The sequence below is a fragment of the Corvus hawaiiensis genome, chromosome 2 (assembly GCF_020740725.1).
Source record: "Corvus hawaiiensis isolate bCorHaw1 chromosome 2, bCorHaw1.pri.cur, whole genome shotgun sequence".
Taxonomy (NCBI): Eukaryota; Metazoa; Chordata; class Aves; order Passeriformes; family Corvidae; genus Corvus; species Corvus hawaiiensis.
The window spans coordinates 79607957-79631542 of NC_063214.1; the positions used below are offsets into that span (position 1 = coordinate 79607957).

General features: G+C 36.7%; 1 protein-coding gene across 8 annotated transcripts in view; it reads left to right on the forward strand.

Moving 5' to 3' along the window:
• The window catches only part of GPC5 (glypican 5), a 620145-nt gene that overhangs the window by 38759 nt on the left and 557800 nt on the right, over positions 1 to 23586 (forward strand). Inside the window, exon 1 of one of the 8 annotated variants that reach the window (XM_048295770.1) lies at positions 7633 to 7703. The exons of the other annotated variants lie outside the window; for them this stretch is intronic. The gene's annotated coding sequence lies outside the window, so the exon portion shown is untranslated. Of the gene's footprint in view, positions 1 to 7632; positions 7704 to 23586 lie in introns of those variants that run through there. 8 annotated transcript variants of the gene reach the window in all.

The window sequence follows — 23586 nt, forward strand, 5'->3', positions numbered from 1 at the left end:
GTGTACAGATAAAGTTACTCTACTCTGATCCTGAAAATATACAAAGTAGTGCTGATACTAATAAAAAGTTAAAGATGGAAAGTTGAAAATCCAACCCAGTTTAGTTACATGCAAATGAAATTATCAGTAAGTCCAATAAACTGTTTTTTTTTCTATAACCAAGAAGCATTAAGCCCCCTGAAAATACAGAGAAATTGGTGGGTTTAGGAAAGACTTGGTTGTAAGCCTTGTGCATTCAGGATGAATGCAAGATGGAATGACAGGATGATAATCCTTTCACTGCCAATAGGGGCAGTATTTCCCATCATCCCTTCCTGACATGAGAAATGAAGTGCTCTTGCAATCCAGCCATCATCTTTCAGTGTCAAGAGAATGAGGAGAATTTCCTGGGGTTTTTTTCCCAGCATTTCCAACATCTTGGAAAAAGAATTAGCAGAAAAATGGGGCCCACATTCTTTTTTTTTCTTAGTGTATGTGAGAAAAGAGGAAGGTCTCCATGTCCCATGTCAGGTGAAGAGAAGAACACAGAGAATCTTCAAGATTTCTTAGGCTGAAAATATTTAACAACAAATTCTGGCACATCTGGTGTATAAAAGAAATTTTGGTGTCCATATTCCTGGAAATTTCAGCAAAAGTGTTAGCTGAGAGATAGCTAAGAACCACTGTTGGGTTTTTACTTTTCATGTGGGCAATGGAGGAGTATACAGTTGAGGAAGAAATCAAGATGGAAGTCAAGAATTTCAAAATATGGACAAATATGGAGTGCAAGGAAAGGCTGCCCTGGTGAGAGGCTACACAGGCAGTTGAACAGCTTTTAGATAGAAGCCTGATCATGTGGTATGTATGTGGGCTTAAGTCTGTAGGCAAAGCAGGCTTAGATCACTGCAGGCTTAGCTCACTTACAGTCCTGAGCGGACATATCCTTCCACTCAGATTCGTTCCTTCCAATTCTAGTCATGTAACTTGCGAGGTTAAACACAGTGGCCTTACTTGTTCAGTCCAGGGAGAGAAGTAGAATGGGCCCTTAGGGCTGTGGGAACACGACTAGTCTTTTGTTCTGAGCTTGGAATAATCAAACAGGATGTTAGAAACTTACGGATATGACATGAGATACAGATGTTTGTGATGAATGACAGTGTGTGAAGCTGACAGAAATTGCAAATAAGAAATGGCTGGATTTCTTAGGTAGGTAAGCAGGAGTTATGGGAGAAATGGCTGAATGCCACAGATGAAGGGAGGGGGGCACTGAAGATCATTAGAGGAGCAGAGTCTTGCCAGGCTGGCAGTACATACCAGTTACAACTACTTGGGTAATGGTATCAGATGTTCGGAATTTGAGTGTGAGTGTGGCAAAACAGGCGCCAAAGGGGAAAAGCTACAGATGTGTGAGAGGAGACTGGGTGGAGAAAGGGACACCCAAGAGTGGTAAAAAGGAGAGCAAAGGTATGACAGAAGGGATAAGATGCTATTCAAGCCATGTCATGGATGGTGGCCAAGAGCACCTGTCAGACAGACCTGTCAGGTCACAGCAGATAGGGGAGGACAGTAGACTGAACCCCTGGTCCTGACCATACCATAAGTCAAACTTTTATGTCAAGGAGGACTGGATCAGGGAAGCATCCTGTGTTTAATCTTTTTTTCTCACAAATCCTTTTAATGTTTGCAGCCTTTTTATTGATTAGTTAGGACACTGAATTCTGATGTACTCAATGGCTGAAAGATGTCTGCCTCTATGAACAATTATGCATCTATTGGTCTTGCATGGTAATGCCAAAACCACTCCTTTTTAGATCCCTATTACAAGTTTTTCTTCAAAGAATGTATTCTATCTGCATCTGATATATTAATCTAATTCCCATTCATTTATGCTTTTTTTTATTGAAATGAAAGTGTAGCCTTTGCCCTTAACTATAGCTCATCTTCCTTTTAACAGTGTGAAGAAAAGGCATTTATGCATACATCATAGTAAATTAAGAAGCCTTTCTTTTGTAGAGCCATATTAATGTCTTCTATTTATTAATTTACAATGCTATTCTAATTCCTTTGGGAAAATATGATCTTTTATTTTCATTACAGTCTTGCTAGATCCCTTTATCTTCTGTCTGCTTAAATCTCCAAGGAGAATATTGTATAAACAAAGTCATATTTGCCTTTTAAACATTCTCATGGTCATTTCCTTCTGGAGTTTTTGATATTCTGTATTTGTTTGTCATATGCAGGATGGTTTAGAAACAATTTGGATCGTAAGCTAATTGGTATCTCTTGTAACACAGTTGTTTAGGAGGTTTTTTTGCATGTATATTGGGTTTTTAAATTTATTTTAATTTTTTAGGTTATTTATAGTAACCTAATTGCTTGTACCCCCAGAGTCCTATTAACATTTAAAAAAAGAGTTTTGTAGGGATGATACATTAAATTGTGTATGTATGTTTTTTCCTTTGCATGACTGGAGAGAATTCTTGAAGTATTTGTAACCATAGACTATTTATCTTTACAAAGGTTAATGAACACTAGTTAATAACTAAAAAAAAAAAGTTTTTCTGGCATTTGGCATCTTTTTCTTTCTTCTGAAATATTACATATGCCAGAAGTGACTGTGATTTGGCTGTCTGTGGAGATTCATTTCATTTTTCAGTTAACAGAAATTTCAGAGAATAGCTAATAATTATTAAAGCCATTCAGGAGGAAAGAGTAATTGAATGTTACACTTAGACTTTGGTACCCATATATCCTGTGTATATGTATTTTGTTGATTTTGACTGCACAGTGTTGGCAGTTGATAAAGTTTTCTTACTATCATACATACAAATCCCAACTCTTTACCTTAGATTTTCCCTTTAAGATAGACCTGTCAGTGTTTCAGCAGACTTCTGTTTTCAGTTGTGTTCAACCCATAATGATTAAACCAAGTATGTGTTAGCTCAAAATTTTATTGTTTAGGGATCATGTTAATTGTTTTCACAGAGGATAATTAAACCATTTTCAAATTCTTCATTATATTTTTTAAAAACATTTTTTTCCTGAGATGATAGTCAAGTTTTCATGGTCAAAGAAAGTAGTGCTTGAAGATGAACTGATAGTGGCAATTGGGACTTAGCTTGTTACCTCAAAATTCATCAAAGATTCTCCTATCTTTTTATAGGTTAATAGGCATTAGAAAATATACTATGCATGTTCCTATATATAACAGAAGATAGAACTGGTGCTGTATGTTAATGAAAATGTGCTCAGTAAGGTGTGAGAAGTTACATTTATTACAATATTTTCCAGTTGCTGTGAGAATGAATCTTGACTGTGAGAGAAGATTTCTGAAGCTGGTAATAGTGTGACCAAATGGCTTTTAAAATGAGAGAGAAGTAGTGTAGCTTTCCAGAAAACATTGCAGAGAAATGAGGATAGTGTGAACGTGGCAGATTGTAGCTGTAAATAATACGTAATTTGAAAAAAAAATACGAGGACTTTCAGGTGTTGAATCAGAATAAAGGAGAACTTTGTTTTCCTTTTAATCAAGAGTTTGAAGACCTACAAAGAAATCAATCCAGAGCAGCAAACTGTTGTTGATTTCTCTGTTCAGTCCTAAACACACTTGTCTTCTGTTGGAAATCCACTGCAGTAGTTTTCAGTGATTTACAGGATACTCCTGTTCTGTAAAGCTGGCTGCTATTACCAGTTAATGAAAGTGTGATCAAGTACTAATGTGTGCTCTAGAACCACATAAAAGAGTATGTGAGAAACAGTTTTCCATACCTTTGTACTGACTCAAGTACCGTGATTTTTCTGAGAAACCTACAACTGAAAGTCTGTTAATATAAAAGACGGTGAAAACATTGAAATTTCAAATGTCCTACGTTTCTGAGTGTAAAATACCATTTTATTTATAGATTGATTTGTGATTTCAACCTTCTAGTTTGAAAAGAAGTTAATGTGTTCTTTTAATATGGGAGCATAGGTTATAGATGCCCTGAGGGAATTCATTAAGGACAACTCAGTGTAACCAGCCTCTCATCAAACAGTTTAGGGAGTTACCAGCGCAATGCAGAACACTTTCAAGGAACAAACACTTCACATCAAGGTGTAAAGAGAATCCTGGATATTTTTGTAGAAATGCCTAATGATGTGCTACTACGGTGAGTAGCACATACTAGCACCGTGCCTCTACATTTTAATATTTTATTGCTTCCCTAGATGCTTGGATTTTGGTTTGCTTCTTTTTGTTGGTTTTGATTTTTTTTTTTTTTAGTTGTGGCTTTTTACAAATAAATAGAAGAAGAATGCATGTCTTTGAATTGTTGTAAAATGTTATGTAATTGTATGAAGGGTTCATATAAGAACATGTTGTCTGCCCTTTTGTTACATATTTTTCTTACAAAACAGAACATAATAAATGAAGAACCCCATTAGTTTGTTACTGGGAAAAGATTGTTTATTCTCAGGTGACAGATCAGTTTTGTCAGCAGAGCTTTATGGGAAGGATCACATGCCAGATACTGACCTTGCACATCTTGGTGATCTAAGCAATATCCTTTAAAGCTCATAAAATCCTTCTGGTGGCAAAGCAGCAGAGTCTAATTATTCTATTCAGCCTCTATGCCACCAACGAGGGAAGCATTTAAACAAAGGTTTTTTCCCCCCCTCTATTAAAAAACACTTTCCAGAGCATAAAGCAGAGTTGAGAGGCTCTACAGCAACATCTTTATATGAGTATCTTGAGATAGAAAAACATTTTATCAGCAAATGAGCAAAAAAGGAAAGAAAGAGAAGTGTTCCTTTTCTTTAGTACATCAGATTGTCAACAGCCCTTTCAGTTAGAAAAAGACAGGAGCCAGCCATGCTGTTACAAAATGAAATGAAATCAAGTTGCCATTTATGTTACTCTGGGAGCAAGTATTAATATTTTCCTGTAAGTGTCACGCTTGTGAGAACTATGCTGAAAAGCGAATTTCGTTTTCTTTCTGTTCACATGTGATTATGTTTGCTATTTGCTAATTGGGAGAGTTCAGTGTAGCTTAAAATAGAACTATGTTTAAAACAGGAGGTAATAAGGTGAATATTTATGATTTTGCAATTTATGTCGTTTTTGAAGGATACATTTTAGAAATTTAGAATTAAATTTCTCTTCTTTAAAGTTTCTGTATTGACCAAAGAATCATTTCATTGATTCACGTGGAAGTTAATTTACATTTCATATGTTTTGCTGAAGATTGTAAAACCAGAACATGGTAGTGATAGATCATGTTACAAAGGTTTTTTTGATTTGCAAGCACTGTGCGGCATGTTTACAAAGAACATCCTATATTAATATATTTTTTAACATATGTACTTTGAAGTACATTTAAAAACCTTCAAAGGATTGTTGTGATGAATGAGACATTCTCTTGCATTTATATGCTGATTTGCAGTGTTGTAGGTGCTCATCTGTTAAGCCAGATATTATTGTGAATTAACAAAATTCTGTCTGGTAAGAAAATTTGTCAAACCATGACTTCTCTTTTTATTATGTCCCAGGTCAGTAGATGCTTATTAATGGAAAAAAAGCTAAGATGGCACATTAGAATGCATTTGGATTTCTAATCTCATGCTTTGATATATTTGTCCTTATTTCCTTATGTATTATTCACTAAAGGAATTATGTTTCATCCTACTGACTATATCCTGTTTATGTCCTATGATAATTTTCTTGGGTAGGGTACACATGTACTTTTTTTCTCTTAGTGGTCAGTAATGACCTGTTTCCTTTTGGTGTATTTTTGTTACTTTATTTAAGGTTAGCCCCATGTTTAAGCTGTATATTTATCTGAAATGAGAACTAGAAAATATAATGCACTGTCTCCAAAATAAAAAATTGATCAGTCACCACAACTTTTAAGTCTTTATACATTAAAAACTAAGATTTTCCTTGAAAAGTAAATCGAATTTGAATATCTAAGTTTCTTACTTTCTTGAGCACAGGGAGTTAATGCTACACTGCTTCTACCCTGAACAAGATGGAGGTTTTGTACACAGCTACAGCCACCACTAGTGACATTTTAGGGCTTAATAAGTTTAATTCCAAATTTCAGTATCTGGTTTTTGGTTATGGAGAGTTAAGTGGCAAACATTTATGGCAAGTAGACAAACTTAATAGAGAATTCTGACTACGGCAAAGAAGCTCCACAGAAGATTGGAACTCTAAAATATTTTTGTGTTCAGCATTTTCCAGCATTTACTAAATATAAGTTAAATCTCTCTGGTTGAACAGCAGCAGAGCTTATCTAATCAGCCTTACTGAAATATTAATTCAATATTTAATAAATCATTGTATAGCTCAGAGGTTTACACCTAGCCCCATTTGTGTGGGGTTTTAGTCACGTACTACCATTCCTGAGAATCACCTTTCCGAAGTCAGGGACCTAACTTCTAAATGTTTTCTGGTCCAGGTTAAAGATGCTAAAGCATTTTCTCTGCATTCATCAACACTGTATGTTTATTAATGGCTTTCCACTTGTCACTATTGACCTGTGGAAAGGTCAAGCTCCAGCTAAGAACTTTAAGTCTATGAAAATACAAGCTGTGTTTTTACTAATTAATCAGTAGCAGAGTATTCAGGCAAATGCTTGTGTTCTGGAATTGACCATCCCTATGATTGACAACTATGTCAGAACATAATTGCTTGTTAGTCCTCCAGCACAGTATCAAAAACTTCCTGTGTATACTTCTGCAGTTATTATGGTTCAAGAACACCTACTGCTGGAAGCCAGCATGCTGGTTCAGAGTGGATGTGGGTCATTCCACACAAATTGTCTTCCATGACAAAGTACACAGCCATGTTTAATTCATTAGTAGAGATGAAGCTTAAGTGTTACAGATATCTGCAGTCTTGAAGTTCTCAAAATTATGTTTTTGCCTCTTCGATCAATCTGTGCATAGTCTGCTTTTAATGAAACAATATCATACCAGCACATAATAATTAGAATTCTTGGAAAGTTTAGCTACTAATATTGGCATTTGGGGATTGTTGGTTTCTTTTTTTTTAACCACAGAAGATTTGAAGCTGTATTTTAATATTGTGCTGAAGTGAGCTTTCTTCTTGTCTGTGATATCTAAAGGAAAGAGCTTTTATGTGGGATTTTTATCAGAAGCTGCATCTGATTAGGAATTGTGTTAATGTGAATTTAAGATTAGGTCTTTTCTTTTTTGCCTTTGCTCTCTTGACTCGCCATGGTAGAAATTGAGTACAATGATGAAATGCTCTAGTTTTAATCTTCCCAGTAAGAATCAAATGATCAAGCTGCTACCAAGCAACATGTTGGTCAATTGAATAAGTCTCCTAGACTTTGCAAAAGAATGCGCTGAGCAAATGTGAAGGTTTCACAAAGCCATTTAATAGCAAACTGCTTGCAGAGCAGTTCATTATTGTTTGAAGGAATCACTGCTGAAGTATAGGAGTCATATGCTTTGTATTTCATAAAGGCTTTTAAAACAATCCTCAATCCAAAGGTGAGCCTGACATTGTTCAGAAAAGATTAGGGAAATAGCATGTGATAAACCGTAGCTGAGAGTTTCAGTAATTTCAGTGGAATCCTACCATAAAAGTGATTAAGTCTTAAACTTAATCCTAATGAAAAAGTAGTTCATTAGCAATGGCACTACTTTATATCTGCTTCAGAAGTGAAGAACCAGTTATGGCTGAGAAAAGTAGGGGAACAATCAACTTGTTTTTTCTGGTAAGTTCTTGGAAGTCTGATATATTCTATTTATTCAGTTAACTTATATTTAAATATTAAACTATTTATAATGATCTAATTATTTGTCAGTACGAAATGATGACTTAGGTGATTCTTGAGGCTCTTAAGAGTCTAGGATCTGTGTAATGGTAAATTTACCCTGCAGACTGTGCCAAAGAGCTAGAAGAATAAAAACCTTGCATTGCACTGAGAGTGAGGAAAAAGAAATATGAGAAGTACTTTGGTTTTCCACCATCTCTACAGTGTATATAATAAGAAAGCAAGTAGCAGCGTGTCGAGAGTCTTCTAAACTTCACTATGTATAGGATCTGTAATGTTTTCTTTTGTGCATATTCTCCATTGAAGTTAGCTGACCCACTGGACATGACTCAAGTGGGATAAAGTTACACATTTTATTTATATTTAAAGGATGTGATCTCTGAATGAGAATAAAGAAAAGCATGGAACTGAAAGTATTTGCACTAACTTGAGGGAATGTTAATAGATTCTCCAGGTATATAATAGCAAGAACATATACTTTAGGTCTTCTTAAAAATAATTATGTACTTTTGTAGCCTGTAAGATTTTGATAATGTGGCTTTTCTGTTTCTTAGCTTCTTTATAACATAGTTGTGGATATATAAATATTGCATAATTGTAGCATCCAAACATTTTATCAGAACTCACTTGTTTTAATATTTCTGTATAATTCACAATTAATATTGAAACATAATACTCAGAAAATACAGTCTAGCCAACTAGCATAAAGGTAACCAAATAGAATGAAGTTCATAAAGCAGTATTTATACTCAAAAATTGATCTTAATTATCTTAGTTAATAAAAAGTGACAAGGAGATTTTCATGAAGATTATTTTAATGTGTTCACACTGATAAAAAAAACAACTCGGCTGATAAAGCAAATAAGATTTTGCCAATGATGAAAATAAGTAAATAAAATAAAATTGCTTTTTTAACTTAAAATGAGATTTGAAGGGAAAAAATATGATCAAAATTAGTTTAATTGGGTCCTGTGACCTAGTCCTTAACTGCCTGTCAATACAACATGCAGAAGGAGTGATGACTTAAAATATCTTGCTTGTTTTCTTTGTACTTGAGATACTGAAGCAATGTGTTACTGTCATCTGCACGGAGTAATCTCTACCCAATTGATCTGTTGTCTTATTTCTGTATGTCTTTGAAAATGGTTGAAGCAGAGGTTTCTGTCACTGTTAAACTCTGCAGAGAAAACTTGGAACTTGTCAGGAGAGACTATTAGGTACCTGAATTATATATTTCACTTCTTGACCTTGAACCCTGAATTTATTTGTCAGCTTTGTGATTAGTATCAAAATTTGGACACAGCCAGTATAAGATACATGTGATTTCGTGTATTGTCAGTTAAATTTCTGGAATTGATGTTTGAGGTTACCTATTTGTATATATTTCATCAAAACACATTTATTCTTGTATATGCACATGAAATCTCTCACAGGTTATCAATATTAAATGCAACTTCTGACAGATTACTTCTGAAGTTACTTTGTCAGTCACATGTTGCTTGTTGTAGTGATTTGCTGGTTGGTTGGTTTTTTTCTGTTTGCGTTGGTAGTGGGTTTTTTCCCCTGTCGTATGCTCTTCTTGCAAAGAATCATTTCTCTCTGTCTTGGTTTAAGGCAATTTAAAGGGGAACACTCAAAAATGAGTTCTCCCCCTTTGTTTTAACCAGTCTCTTTCCACCAATGAGGAGAAACTAAATACAAGTAGATATAAGCAAACAAATACCAATTTACTAAAAAGTGAAACTGCAGGGGGAAAAAATAACAGTAAATTATCCCTAGATACAAAATTCCTAAATCTCACAATCTCCCCAAGATGAAAGAGACACCCAAAATGGCGGAAATACGCTTTTCCAAGATGGTGTCCACCACAGGCAACCGTGTGCGGGGAGACAGGGAAAACGGTGTCAGACCCTCCCCCCTCCCCCCTGGCGACCTTTGCAGGTGACTGTGCTCTCTGGGAGACAAAGGGAAAGGATGGTGGCAAACTCTCTTGGGAATGTGGGAGATTACAGAGCACTTCTAGTGGCAGATGAGAAGGGCCGGCATGTGTGGGGTCAGCGTTGCTGCCTGCTGCCTCCTCCTGCTGCCTGCCAAACTCTGCCGGTGCTGGTGCTGATGTGCTCCATGCTGTGCATGTCGGGTCTGGGACAAAATTGGTTTGTCGGTGCCGACACAGGGGTGACCTGGCCCCAGGCACTGGCTGGAATACGATAACATTTTGGGTTACCCACCACACAGTCTTAACGTGGAAGAAACATAGTTTCAGTTCATGTTATGGCCTCATTCATACCATTTTTAGGAAATTCCGAATTTTTATTGCAATCTTATGCCAAATTATACCAAAAAACAAGAAGCATAAAAAATACGAAACACAGGCAGACATCTGTCTGTTTTTGAGAGCATTGAGATACAATTCCTTTGAACGGTATATAAGTGTTCAGACATATGTAAAAGGTTTTGGAAACATTTTGATATTACGAAAGGATCTATTAATCTAAGTAATATATACAGGGAGCTTTTAAAAGCCAGTGGTAATCTAGTGTTAATAACTTCGATATACATGGCATCAAATTTCACCTAGCAATTTTTGCATTGACATGGTTTTTTTTGATCTTTACCATATCTTATAAAGAGATTTCTGTTCTTGAATGAAAAGCTTCAAATCATAAAGGATTTGTGGAATTTTTTAGGTATGTTACTTCAGTAATTAATGTCCTCAGTCCTGAAAAAGGTGTACTTTATTTCTCTTATTATGTAGCCTAGTGTGAGCTTGCTTCACTCAGTCTTGGTTTCAGTCACTTACTGTCAAACATCTCTTACCCATGCAGGTCAGGGTAAGATACTTCGCCTGGAAAATTTTTGCAGACACTCTTGAAGATTCTGTACTTTTACCACCATTTTCAGGGGTTTGGCATTTGTTACATGTGTGTATACATGAGGAAATAAACTGTTGTTACTGCACTGGTGATGAGTGTGCTTGGTCTGTAATAAGTTACCATGACAACTTAGTGCAAACATCCTGCAACCATAAGCCTTGTATCTGAGGATTTCAGAAGGTGTAGCAGTCACTATTCATGCGCAGTTAAAGCTGTAAAAATACGGAAAACCCTACGGAAATGTATTACTTATTATCATGTCATCTATTGACTTCTTAATTTGGGCTGAACTTCTTAAATGTCTTACTATGAAGTGTAGGTTATAGAATTGATTTGATGTTGTCATTGTTTTCTGAATTGTTTCTAAGTTTTTTGCATTCTTCTTAAAAAGATGCCATGTTATTTTAGTACTGCTTTCACTGGGTTTATGTATGGGTGCATCAGTTCTGCTGACTTGATATGATCCCAAGGACTGAGTTATCCTTTATAAATGCACTGTCATAAAAGCGATTTGAACTCAGCTCTCCGTATGCCAATATTTCTAGGTCCCTCAGCATCAGTTTATTTAAAGATATTGCATTACCTGTCTTATATTCCTCTGACTCTGCATTTGGCAGTATATTTCATCTCTGTGCAAATAACTGCATATTAGCAAAAGATCCAGGTTTAGCTGTATGATTGGCCTCACCACACCATTATTTGTATTCTCGCCAATTTTATGTCATCTACAAATTGTATCAGCAAAGATTTTATCTTTTGTTCTATTAAATGCAGTTAGTCACAGCACAGGATCTTAGAGAATCTAGTTAATTTTAGTCATCCAAGAGGGGTATTTGCTTCGTTTTTACTTCAAGTGCTTGTTCTTAATTATTAATTCAAAGGTTTTAGGTTCTCATCTCATTTACCTTTGTGAACTGAAAGATCTTGGGATCTTATTATAAAATAGCAGTGTTGCCAAGAAGACCTATCTTCCACAAAGTCACACTTCTTGGAACTAATTGTGATCTTATTCTTACTTAAGAACATTCTGTTTTCCCAGAAAAATACTATTTTGCCTGTGATCAATATCAGGTTAGTTAAACAATATCCAGTTAGCACATATAGCATTTATGAGCTCTTTATCTTTATTTTAAAAATAATTATTATTACAATGTACATGTTTTTGAATTTTTCAGAAATTCTGCAGAGTCAACTATTTTTGAAAGATACAAATATTTTTTGAAAGATTCAAATTACTTATTCCAGAGGTAATTTGTAACTTGGATGAACACTGTGTTGTTTTGTTCATTTAATAAAATTGAATACTTTTCTTGTTATTGTAGTTATCATGCAGACTAAAATGTCTTTTTCAGTTACTATTTCTGTAACAGAATTGTCTTTTGCCTACCAGTTTTCTTGAAGGCTGTCAATACTTGTCCTTAACTCGTGATTGTAAACCAGTTTGGTGGTGTTCTCACAGGGAGGTTAGCCTCTCACAACGGGTCTGAGTTATTTTGTATTTTGTGGGGAATTGGAACTTTGTCCAGATTTAGGTATCAAAGCTTTGGAGGTCTGTATCTGAGCTAGGTGCCCGGGTACCATTTAAAGTCACTGGAGAGAAAGAGACACACAGCAACACATTCCTACTTTAGGAGCAGATGAATGGTGCTTTAAACATCTAAGTTGTCCATATTGATTCTACAAGTATAGACTAGTAGGATTAGTTCAGGTGCAAATATTTACATCAGGACAGATGAATTTTAATGTGTTTCACAGTTTGCATGCATATATACAGGGAGAGGCTCTTCTTGGACCTCTGGAATCATCAGAACTTAGCAGTGGTCAATCCACATAACCTGTTTAAGAATGGAGTGAATTGTCTTCTGGATCTATCTCTTTATTTCTTGTGAAGTGAATGTGTAGAATTGATTTAAATTAAAACAGGCTTTTTTAAAACAGCTGTATTAAACTTGGTGAGATGAAAAACTCGTCCTGTGTGGCTAATTTCCATCAAGGATGGACACCATTTGTGTATTTTTTGCTTAAGACAGGGCTAAATCAAGTGCCTGCTATGAAGGTGGTTCTTGAATGAGAACCTAAACATTCAACTTGGTTCAAGTAAAATTAGTCTAGTGGTAAAATGTGGCACACAACACTAAGATATCAAGGTTCAGAGGTATCAGAATGAAGAAAAGTAAGTTAACAACATGTTGCTACTGTAGTTCATGTTATGGAGCTGCAAGGGATACCATTCTCCTTGCTAATGGTTAAGCTAGAAGACTGCTTTTTCCTGTAATCAGATACTTTTTCTTACACTCTTCTTGCTTTAAAATACTCAAAAGCAGTCATCAGAGAGGGCAGAAGCTGTCAGAACATCGTTGCAAGTAGCTGTATAAGTAACTTTGATCTGCTTGGTTGAAAGATAATTACATGTTTGCCACAGAGAGGAGAGCCACAGTTTCACACATCCAGCAATATGTGAAAAGACACTCAGAGTCAGAAGATTTAGCAGATATTGCATAAGATTTGCTAGCAAAATATAGAAAGTGCCATTTTAGAGGTCTCTACAATACCCTGTCTGACCATTAACTGTGCCCTCAGAAAGGGCCTTACAGGCTCGTGTCACACCTGCCAGTCTCACGTGGAATTCACTCCTAAAACAGCTTCTGTTGTCACTCTGCTTTAGACAACTGAACATAACTTCTTGGGCTGCTTTATTAGAGATCCATTTTCCGTTCCCCAGGACAGAATCAAATCCAACTGAAATAAAGGCAGAGGTTGGCATGTTCAAAATCTGTTACTATATAAGATGTAAATTATCACCTCTTTTAAGAACTTTGGAAAGATCCTGTATTATGGTGTGAGGAGGAAAAATATGAACAACACAACAGGAGTATGCAGTAGTCGTGAAATTTGACCATTGTGTGCTTAAGTGCTATTCAGCTCACTATTTTTCTTAATTCAGACTTGAGATATGTTGACTGCAATGGACAGGACAAGGGGCAATGGTTTTAAATTAAAAGAGGGCACTTTTAAATTAGATGTAGGAAAAAAATTCTTTATTCAGAGGGTGGTGCAGCACTGGAACAGGTTGCCCAGAGAAGTTGTGGGTACTCTACCTTTTTACACACCCTGAAAGTGTTCAGGGCCAGGCTGGATGTGGCCCTGAGTGACTTGCTCTAGCAAATGGCATTCTTGCACATGGTAGGGAGTATGGAACTAGATGATCTTTAAGGTCCCTTCCAGCCCTAACGTTTCAGTGATCTATGATTCTCTATCCAGATTTAAAAAAACAAAATGGAGCGTACAGTAACTAGTACTGATTTTTGCATCTTATGGAAGTTGCTTATAATTTCTAGATTTTTATGGTACGAGGTCAAAGAATCCACAGTTTTCAATAGTTCATGCTCTGTTTTTCAAGTAAAGATTGACATTTTGAAGGTGAGGTCATCTTACTGCAAATTGTTGAAGCATCAGTTACAGTGTAACTTAGTTTGCTTGCTCTTGAGCATCTTCCCTCAAGCAGATTTGCCCTCCCAGAATTTAAATCTTACTCTTTGGAGTCAATTAAGATTAGAGTTGAAAGTTTAAGAAATCATTAAAGCAATACAAAATTCACAGTTCCGGCAGCTGCAACTTCATTTTATCATCTTAATAAATACTGTGTAGCAATAGCATATGGTTAGCTTTTCAGCAGATAACTTGAAGAATGAAAAATCATCACCTCTTATATCATTGTGTGGCTCTTCTGTTCATGTTTTCCAAAGTCCATCACTAACAGGTCTTTAAATAGAGAAATAGATAAGGACACTAGTAAGTGGTCTTATCTTTATACTTTCAAACAGATGCATGACATTGTTATGAAAAGTCAGTGCTATTGAGAAAACTGTGGTCACGTTATTTAGGCACCACATAAGAAGGTAAATAGTAATTTATCAGAACAGTGACTCCCTTAGGCATAATTAGTGTTGAGATCACAGTAAATCAATTGCTGTCAGTTACTGACAAAGGTAATTGCTCTCAACTGGAAGCTCAGGGAAAAGATTTACTGTATATGCCTGCTCTTTTACTTCTTGGTGTTAAAGAGACCTCTGCTGCATATGCATTATCTTAAGAAACATTAAGAACTCTGTCTTCATGTGGCAGCTCTTTAAAAGCAGTAATGACAGTAAAACTTTGGCCTAGGACTTGGCTCATGAAGTTCTCTAGAAAAAAAACTTGCATTAAGAAGCTTATGTATGTGGACGATAACACTGAGATTACTTCTCACTTGGCAAGAATTATTCAACAAAGTTATTTTTTAGTTCATGTTTGTGTCCTAAATTAAGGTTTTTCAGTTCATTATGAAATGAAACAAACACAAGGATTTAGCCTGTAGAAAAGTTGTCAAATGAATTAAGAAATCAAGTAATTAAGGGAATTTGTGTCACACTTACGTAGCTACAATTCATTCTTGAGTAGAAAAAACAAACTTTGAAACCAATGAGATTTTTCTTCTAGAGGAAAATAGTGACATCTTATATTACTTTGATGTTAGAAGAATTTATTGTAAAAAATATCTGGGAAGGTCTTTGATCCACTTTCAAAAAAAAATTCCAAAGAGAGTTAGGAGCACTGAATGGCACACAAACATTAGTGCTCTCATTTCCTTCCCCTGAGCTTTTTCTTCTTTGTTCGAGATGGTTTCTGATTTTTGCGAGGGGGGTTTTAGGAAATTCAAATAAAACAAAAGCTGTGCATGTAGCAGATGACTAAAATGAGGGAAAAAAACCCCTAGGAATCTCTCTTTTTTATCCTACTCATTGCTTTATACATTGTGATTGCTGAGAAAAAGTAAGCGAAACAAGAAAGGCTTCAACCCAAAGTAGCAAAATATTACAGATTGGAAAGAGGGAGATGTAATCCTTATTTGGTGGAAACATACAGTTGAAATTAGTTTAAATGTGCTTCATTATTTTGATCCTCAAAACTTTCAGTGGCTGTACAAATACTTAATCTTAACTGGGTTGTAAAGCCACTGTATATCTGTGCTTTTTAATTAGGCTGTATCTTCAAAATTTCCTTGATGCTCAAGATAATACATACATTGGTCTGAATTTTGATATCTTATTTGGCTTTGGAGAAATTATTTATGAATATGATAATTTCAAGCATGAATTTAAACTTTGTTTAGTTAAAAATAGTAATTTGTTAATATAGTGATCTTTTTTATTAGTTTAAGTGATTAACTTGGGATAGTATTAGTTTGTTGCGGAGTTTTTTATCTTCACGATAAACATGCTGTTCTGCTAAACTTGGGGAAAAATCAAAATTTCTAAGATATTTCCCTGATTTTTTCTAGATCAATATGAGTGAATAGGGGTTGATTCAGATGTGTGGAAGATGTTCCATTCACTTTTTAAGAAACAGTTAAATCTGCATAAATTAGATTCTCTCTTCAGCTGAAAAAACACGGTCTGTCTGTTCCAGTTCCAGAAAGATTAATTTTCCTTTGGTTTGCCTAGGATTTGACACCTATTTCTGATATCAAAATTAAGTATTATAGAAAATTTGGGTAATACCTGTTACCCATCCTGCTGCAGATGATGCAAGTTTCTGGGGCTTCCCTAGTGGGATTTGGATGCCTGTCTACCTAAACATCTATTGAAATGCCATTATAGGAAGAAGGAAAGTGTAAAACTCTCAGAAATAAGCAAATGCAGTGGATTGTAATTAAATGGCAAAAGAGCCTCCAGAGCAAAGAGGATGCTGCGTGAATAGATACTCACAAAGTTAGGCAGACTCAGAAAGTAGGGGAATGTATTATGTTCTGAATTATTTTTTGTAATCCTGTAAAAACATAAAAGGGATTTACATAAACTAGTTCCCATATTCATTTTCTATCATAAAATCAAATAAGTAAGTTCATTTAAAAAGTAAATGATCCATTTCAGGACTGGCCACTTGGCTACTGTGAGTGATAGTTAGTATTCATGGCCATCCTTTTAGTAAGTAACAACTTTTTAGTTTCCACAGACAACTGTACCATAGAAAACAACATCCCTCACACTCTTTCTCCTGCCTTTCCTTTTCTTTTCCTTCCCATTTCCTTTATTTTCCAAATATTGAAAATGCCTCTGGAAACAAACAATAAATTTCATTACCAAGAGAACTGATTAAAAAATGTTTTGTAATGAGAATAAGCTACAATTTTCTTTTTTTGTTACTCAGACTGATCAGCAGTTTATTGCTAAAGCTGAGTGTAAGAGAGAAAAGCCATGCTTACATTATGAGGATCTTTGTAAAGAATTTCAGTTCCTTGCAGGCTTTCAGATGTATACTTCTAAAAGATTTTGATGATAATTCTTGCTATATTCAATCAGATCCACATATTGTTTAGTAACACTACTCACTTTTTATTTTTCAGAATGTAACGTGATTACACAGTATTTTTTTTTTTTTTGTGTTACAGAAAGTACACTTCAAAAGTCCATGAAGATAAAAGCCTTTCAATTTGCTGCATCGTAAAAAATAATGGATTAGACTGCAATACAAATCCGATTCTCAGAGTTTGCTACAAGCTCATAGATTTTACTTGTTGGTGATTAATAACCATAATAATTTTGTATCACATTCTTGCTGACCTCAGGCTCCAGTGAAGCTAAAGGGCATCAGGTTTTGTGAATAATACCACTGGAAGACATTAATACAAAGTGTCCTTAATCTTAGAACCTGAAAACATCTGCTTGAATTCTGTAGCATGTTGTATAGGTTTTCAATGAAGGCAGCTTTTAAAAAATTGGCTGATTTTGCTCCCTGGAGTGGCTTTTGCTCCAGCCAGTGGGAAATCATTTCAGAAGGATTTAGATGGTGCACGTATCATTGGTTTAATAAGAAAAAAGTAAGTCAAAAGTTAAAGAAGTCAAGCACTTTTCCATTACATTCATATATCTCTTCATACATCAACTGTTCTTTAAAAGTATTATACCTTCTTTAATTCTCTTTCGTGCTAACTTAATGGCAGCAGAACAAAATAAAATGGATGACACTGTAGTTGGTTTCTCAGTTATTACAGTATAATAATTTTACTGATGCACATTCTATAATATTTTCATGATCATTAATTTCACAGTAAAGAGTACTTTCTCATTTTCTCCTATCATTCAACAAACGAAAGGTACATAATTATTTACATTTTACAGAAAATCAGTCTTAACATTTGTTTTCAAAATGGTAAAAACCCAGATTATGATGAAAATATAATAGTGACTTTAAAATAAAATGTGCTAATGAGGCAGAGATTGCATTGGTGTAAATGCTTGAAGTTGCTTTAAATACACAGATTAATCTGCTACAGTACAGAAAGTTCTATTATATCAGATTTTTTTTTTTAAGTAACATTTACCAGTAGGAGTCTGAAATACAACATTCCTCAAAATTCATAATAATTCTAGGCCACCTGAACGTTGTTTATTTGGGTCTTGGGCATCTGCAGTGTTCCCAAATCCTAGTCAACAGTTCAGTCTGTCTCTCTTCCAACATTCTGTGTCTTGACAAATTCATTAGGCACTTCAGATTTTGGCTGAGAATCACTTGTTAGCTCAAATTTAGTCTGTAACTGAAGAAGTGCCTATTCTAGGAAAAAGAAAGCACCTGCCTTACTCCACAGATGAGGAGTTTTGCAGACAGCCTGAAGCAACCTCCCACATGCAGGCCCTACTCCTCATGGGGAATTTCATCCATCCAGTATCTGCTGGAGAGACAATGCAGCAGGACATAGGAAATCTAGAAGGTTTGTGAAGAGAAACAATTCCTGACACAAGTGATAGAAAAGTGCATAACTAGACCTCATATTCAGGAATGAGGAAGAGCTCATTGGGGATGGGAACACAAGGCAACCTTGGCTGCAGTGACCATGAGATAGTGGAGTTCAAGATTGCAAGAGGAGGGAGCAGGGCAAAATGCAAGATCACAAGTCTGGACTTCAGGAGAAGAAACTTTGACCTCTTCAAGGATCTTCTTGAAAGAGTCCAGTGGGATAAGGTCCCAGAGGGCAGAGGAGCCAAGAAAGCTGGTTGATATTTAAAGATCAAGTTTAAGAGGTGTCCATTCCACTTTTCAGGAAGATAGGAAAAACACGCTGAGAGTAGTTGCTGGCAAAAGTCAAATTTAAGAAGGAAGTATTCCAGAAGGTGAAATCAGGGACACATGACTCATGAGGAGCACAGAATTGCTGTCCAGTCTTACAGGGATGAAGTTAGCAAAGCCAAAGCCCACTTGAAACTATGGAAGAAAGAGAAAGGCAACAATAAAGGAGACTATGAATATATAAACAGCTAAATGCTAACTAGGTGTCGTGGTTTGACACTGATCCAGTGCCAGGCACCCACAAGAGTTGCTCACTTACCCTCCCCTGCCACAGCTGGGCAGAGAAGAGAAAGAAAAAAAAGTCAATGAAGGCTCCATAAGTGAGATAAGGACCGGGAGAAAACACTTCAAAGGCAAAACAGGCTCAACTTAAGGTTGCAAAGTGAATTTATTGCTAACAGAATCAGAGGAGGATAATGAGAAGTAAAATAAACCCTTAAAACACCATCCCCCCTCCTCAGCCCCTCCCTCCTTCCTACCAACTGTGCAGGGAGACAGGCCTGGGGTGGGGGTTTGTGGTCAGTTCATCACTGAGATTCTCTTCCACTGATCTGGGAGAGGAGTCCTTCCCCTGTGAGACCATGGGGTCCCTCCCACGGGAGCCAGTTCTCTGTGAACCTTTCCAACATGGGTCCACCCTCACAAGCAGCAGCCACACCGCACCTGCTGCAGTGTGAGCCCCTCCCACAGGCACACAGCCCTCCCAAAACTGCTGTGCCGTGGCTCTCTCTCTCCACGGGGTGCAGTCCTCCAAGGACAGGCTGCTCCAGCCTGAAAGCAAGGGCCTTCTCTCTCCACTGGGTCTTCCCCTGGCTCACAGCCTCCTCCAGGCATCCACCCGCTCCAGCACGGGCACCTCCTCCACGGGCTGTGGGTGGATCTCTGCATCCCCAGTGGATCCATGGGCTGCAGGGGCACAGCTGCTTCACCATGGTCTGCACCATGGCCCGCAGAAGAATCCCGGCTCTGGCACCTGGAGCACCTCCTGCCCCTCCTTCTCCACTGACCTTGGTGTCTCCATGTTGTTTTCCCTCACATGTTCTCACCTCCTCCTCTTCTCTGACTGGAAGCAAAAAACTGTGACTTTGTTTTGATTTTCTTCTTAAATATGTCATCACAGAGGCGTTACCAACCTCTCTCCTTGGCTCAGTTTTGGCCAGCAGCATATCCATCTTTCAGAGCCATCAGAGATTGGCTCTGCTGGACATAGTGGAAGCTTCCAGCGGCTTCTCACAGGAGCCACCTCTGTGGCCCCCTGCTACCAAAAACCAGACTGTGCAAAACCAGTACACCCGGGAAAACCTGTACCTGCTGCTGAATGGGCAGTGGTCGTGGTGACAAAGGACGTGGAGTATGCTGAGGTATTCAATTTCTTCTTCTCCTCATTCTTTACTAGTAAGACCAGTGTCCTGTTTTGGCTGCTCCTCTCAGCATAGATGAAGCCAAACCGTGAGTACTGTGTTCAGTTGGGGCTCTTTAGTACAAGAGAGACATGGATATATTGGAGAGACTGTGGCAAAATTCCACAAGGACAATTAAGAGACTGGAGCATTTTTCATATGAGGAAAGGCTGAGAGAGCTGTTACCAATGTCTGTAAATACCCAGAGGGAGAATGCAAAGAGGAGGGGTCAGGCTCTTTCCAGTGGTGTCCAGTGACAGGAAAAGAGGCAATGGGCACAAACTGAAATACAAAAGGTTCCCTCTGAAAATGAGGAAGCACTTGTCGTGTTGGGTGGCCAAACATTGCCACAGGCTGCCCAGAGAGGTTGTGGAGTGTCCATCCTTGGAGAGTATGAAAGTCATCGGGACATGGTCTTGGACAATTGTCTCTGGCTGCCCCTGCTTGAGCAGGGGGTTCAGGCCTGCTGAACTCTAGAGGTTCCTTCCAACCTCAACTATTCTGTGATTCTGTGATAAAACGAGCAGTTTTTAACTAAGTGTCCCACCATTACTTCCTGTTTCTCCAGCTTGAGGCAGAGACATATGAATTCTTTCAATTCCAACCGGAAAAACAGAGAAGTTAATTGTGACCAAGACTATAAACTGTTTCAGTTTATTTTCTTTATATCCTAGAAGAGGTCTCTCATCCCTGGTCTGTCTTATACTGAAGATAAGTACTTTTAATATGTTTTTCTTTTTTGTTTCCACCTGGCTGTTTTATATGGGACCTGATCTAGTATAGGTAAGTAAAAAACTTGTTTTTAGTGTGAATGCACAATTTTGTTTGGAAAGGGAGGTGTAAGGTTCCATTCCTAGGAATTATATTATTTTCAGAGTGCATGAATTCAAAGAGCAAACATGCAAACCCAGTTCTGTCCTGTAACATCTGGATTATGTTTCTCATGAATTGTATTTAATGTGACAGCAATAATTTTGGCAAGAGGTTAAATAATAAGTTTAATTTCTGATTTCTCTAGGTAAATGGAGGTGAGTTACATTTGTTGCTAGTTTGGGAGCATTTGTGTGACTTTTTTTAGGCATTTCTTTGTATTAAGTAATAGTAACAAAAAAAGAATCAAATGACCAAACTTTAAAGAGATCAACAGTGATACTGTGGATTTATGACTATATGTTGGAACCTCTTCAGACTCAGTCTTGTGGATGTCTAAATTGTAGAAGGAGAGTGACATGAGTTGAGAGCTGCAAATTTGGAGGATTTCCTGGTAGGGCTCTCTAGTCTCACACTTAGTTAAAACTCTTCAAAGAATTATAACTCTGTATATATTTTATTATATGTCAGTTGCAACAGCTAAACAGCTAGAGATAATGAGGGAGTATGTGTTATCTTAAATGTCCTTGAAAGTGTTTAGAAGAGCTTGTGGAACAGAAATGACATAATATTTGGGGTTTGCAAAGATTATGGCATGGCACACCAAGCATTTAACTGTGTCCTTAAATCCATTCCAAAGTGGCAATATACATGAGACCATATTTAAATGCTCTGTTGTGTTGGAATTTTAATTCTGCCAAGTCAATGAACTTAGCAGTCTAATGTAAGAGTTAATGGAAGCAGGACAGGTAGTAAAACTAATGCACCTGAACAGAGTTGCTGGAGGTTTCCAGGTGCAGTTTGTAGTGTTGGCAGTGTTCAGCTCTCCACAAGGACTGCAAGGATGGTTGGAGTCCCTTTATCTGGGGTCTCTCAATAATTTTTAAGAGAAATTGTTCAAGCAAAATGAAGTAAGAGGACTGATTTTTGTATCTACTGTCAATCAAATGGGTGGGCTAGTAACACCAGCCGAAGTCCAGCATAGCAGTACTTAAAACGGCAGCTACAAAGAGGACAGAGGCTCTCTCTTTGTAAAAAGCCACATGGAGGTGACATGAGGCAATGGCTCCAAGCAGCATTTGGAGACATTTCATCTCAATATAAGAAATAAAGATTTTACAGTGAGTAAATGCACTTTTTACAGATGAGTCCCCATCACTGGAAGGTTTCAAGATTCAGTTGGACAGGGTGTCTGATAATCTGATCTAGGCTCCCTTTTCCACAAAAGGTTGAACCAGTTGATCTTTCAAGATCCCTTCCAACCTGGGCTGTTCTGGGATGATATATCTTATTCAATTCTCTTTTTGTTTCTCTGTTCCTTTATTTGACTTTATCCAAGTCACCATCTTAAGCAGAGTACACCAAATTAAAAATTACTGCATTATGGAACAAAACATGATATTTTCACAGTTATCTGAAATACATACAGTACTTTCCAAAATGATAAATGGTACAGTTTCAATGATTTCTTTCCTGAGGCTGAAATGAAGAAATGCCCATTTTTCTTTTGTAAAGTGTTGTCTCTTTGAGTGAACTGAGAAAAGCATAGTTAAAGATGGTGAAGAAAAACATTTATTTTACACTTTAATATTTGAATTTTTAAGTCTGAGTTTACCTTCCTTAAATGGCTTATGGCAATATACAGTACATAACATGTACTTTCACATCCCTTACACAAGCTGAAAAAGATGTTAATGTTTTAAAAATATATTGTTAGACACTATTTTACATGGTTTTGCTCTTGATAATTCTGAAGTATCTGGAAGTTCAGAAGCTTATCATCATAGTGATGTTCTAAAAATATATTGTTAGACACTATTTTACATGTTTTTTTCTTGATAATTTTGAAGTATCTGGAAGTTCAGAAGCTGATCATCATACATATTTACCTGAATTAGAAACCTTATTTTGCATGTATATATGATATGATTTATTTGATTTATGCTAAAAAGATAAATGTCTGTTTTCCCTTCCTCTCGCAGCAAATCACAAGCAGGTAAAAAACCACTTCATATATATTGTAACTTTTAACTTAAAATGGCATTTGTTTACTAAATTCTTTTTATCATTTTCACGACTAATCATTAACATAATATACTATAAATGTAAACTGCAAATAATTGCAACATTCAAAATTTTACACTGTCAAAAAGAGAAAAAGAGCAAGAACATTCTACATGTGGATGCTAGATTTCATTCCAGTCTGAATGGAAAAGGTTACTGAGTTGATAACCTGAAAAATGCTTTTTTGTCAAGCATTCAGAAAAGAAGTCATGAGACTAGAGACAGACACCAGTTTCTACCTCTTGAGTGCTTGGACATTTTACATGAGTCTCTGGAAAGAAAGTAAATGAGAGTTTTAGTTTTCTCCCTTTCAGCTTGGTGTCCTTGCGACAAATTATGTCAAGTTTCCTTTTCCTTGCTCTCTGTTGGAACAAGGATTGTTGCATTTCTGCCTTTGTCTCCAATGACAAAGGGACTACTGCTGGATTGTCTGAAGCAGTATGATGTGTGTTAGGGCTGCTAAGGGTTGTTAGGTTTGTGGGTTCAACCACTAGTGAAGCTGAGCAT